Raw genomic sequence first — 2,531 nt, 5'->3', positions numbered from 1 at the left:
ACCCCTCCCCCTCCGGTTTTTGCTATGTCAGTGACACTGCTGTTGAGCTTTTTCAAAAACCCCTCAAAAAGTCGCTAGTATGGAAGTATTTCGACTACCGAAAAGAAAAGCAGCCGACGTGCAGGTGAGACCTCCAACATGATTTTACATTTACGTAACCATCATCCGTCACTTTACACAAAATTTAAGGTAAGTAAACGCTGTCATGATTGGTTTCCCACCAGCTACGAGAGTTCACTCCAGAGTGTTTTGTGTGTCTAGTGATGGTAATACAAATACTGTACTGTAAAGTAAGCTTATTAACAAGGCTGCTAACGTGGCTAGTTAGCATGCCAAGACTGCTAACTAGTTTCCTGACTGTTAGGGTACTTCTGTAAAGTCTTACGCCATTGTAAACATCTGCTCACAATAACATTTTCATAATTCAGATTGTGGTGTTTTTTCTCTGGCGACTTTCTGTGTCGAGAGAGGATGGGTGGGTGTGTATAACGTGTAAATTCTGATCCGAGTCATACACACACACACTGTCTCTTGCTCTCACTCTCCATTAATATTCAACAAATTAATATTAATAGTACTAGTGGTATACCAACCAAGAAAAGGTGAACATACTCACATTCCTGCATCATAACTTGGACAGAGAGAAATATATAGAAAATGAGCAAGTCTCTAAAAATGTTGAGATAGAGCTTTAAAGTCAGTGAAGTGCTTGTGATATATATATTTATTTTATTTAGAAGTGTTTTCTACTTTTTATGGAAAATATTTTTGTTTTAAGGTTTAGCAACTTGAGCTATGGCTGTGGGTTTATTCTATAAGTTTTATTTCAATTTTATTTAAAATATTTCAGTTATTCTTTGTTATTTAACATTATATTCATGTTGATGTTCCAATTTGCAAATATGTTGTGAAAAATAAAAATCCTGTTCAATGGAATTTTTTTAACCCATACATCTCAAAACAACATTTTAGAACTATAATTGCAATACCGTGAAAACCGGTATTTTTGCTTAAGGTTATCATACCGTCAAAATCTCATACCAGCACATGCCTATTGGCAATATTTTGCATGTTTTCGCTGAAAATCGCTGGAAAAAAAAAAAATCATGCGGCCTATGTGATTGGGGTCTAATGTCTTTAAGTGACGTCTTAATTGATTTGGCTTGATGCTGTCCACTGCCAACATTTTTAGAGACAGTAAACATACAGTCGGAGAAAATAATGCCAAACACCATGTACACTTTGTCATATTTCCCAGTCTTAGCTTTCGGGACACATCTCCAACATCTTTTCATGGTGTCGTTACGAGTTTGTTCAATGCACTTCATATCTCCTGCTCTTTGCCGTTTGCCCTTGTTTGGTGCAAAACACTGAAAATGAGCGCACCATTGCCACCAACTGAGTGGATGTGTAATTACACTTCATTCTAGTACGGCAAAAAAACTGTTCCCAGCGGCCACATGCGCGCCCTCCTCCTGCATTGCTCTGCGCGAGTGCCCCACTGTTTGAGAAGGACTGCGCTAAAGTATCATAAAGTATGATGAGTATTTCCCGGTGATCTGCACAAGCTGGGGTGTTATGGGGATACAAAAGGTTTTCAATTGAACACCATAATAATCATTAGCACACAGTGGCACTCGACATCAGTGGCAATTAGAAGTTGCACTAGCCTGAAGAGGGTTCCTGAACAAAGTGACATTTCTAGCAGGTACATTATGTGTAAAAAGCATGCTGGAAATACATTAATCATACACTAAGAGAGCTACAGTAGCCGATTTCACTGCAACCCATAACCTCACTCTCCATTATAACCTTCATTTGGCTCACTAGCTGCCATCGATGGCACCAGGTGTCCAATCCCTTTTTACTAGGAAAGGTTGGCAGCAAATGATTGCTGCCAGCAAACATGAGTATTCACAGTTGTCCCAGTTTAAATTAATTGGACGTGTCAATAGCTGTTAAATACTATGAAATTTTAGAAAGTGTTATTAGGCATATAACCAGTGTTTCTATTTATGATTTATTCTATTAATTCCTAAAAAAATATATCAAATGAAAAAAAATAATAATAATTATAAAAATACATTGTGGGTCAAGTGGAGCGCACCTGTGTACAAACAAACTGTTAGTATTGAGGTCTGAATTACCCTCAATGTGATGTCCAAGTATGTGGACATGAATTCTTCAGCAGAGCAAGTAAATCTCTTTTATAAATTACAAAAATATGTCCCTATTAAATGTTAAATTCCTAACACATAATTGGTTTGTTTGTCTTGTTTAGTTTTGACAGTAAACATAAACCAGGAGTAGCAATATATACCAAGTTTTAAAGAATATTTGAAAACGTTGACACTTCTACTTATTGTGTTCACTTCCTCCATCTCATGTTACTTAAAACTTGTGCTTGCAAGTCAAAGCGAAAAACAAAATTGGGCAAATGAGAGCTTGTATGATGAAAAAAGTGAGGTCACTTGTAAGTCAAGGTCCCACCCTAATAGCGAAGAAATTGTGAGGCAACTAGAAATACAATT

The sequence above is a fragment of the Corythoichthys intestinalis genome, chromosome 12 (genome assembly GCF_030265065.1).
Source record: "Corythoichthys intestinalis isolate RoL2023-P3 chromosome 12, ASM3026506v1, whole genome shotgun sequence".
Classification (NCBI taxonomy): Eukaryota; Metazoa; Chordata; class Actinopteri; order Syngnathiformes; family Syngnathidae; genus Corythoichthys; species Corythoichthys intestinalis.
Note: the sequence above shows the minus strand (reverse complement) of the source record.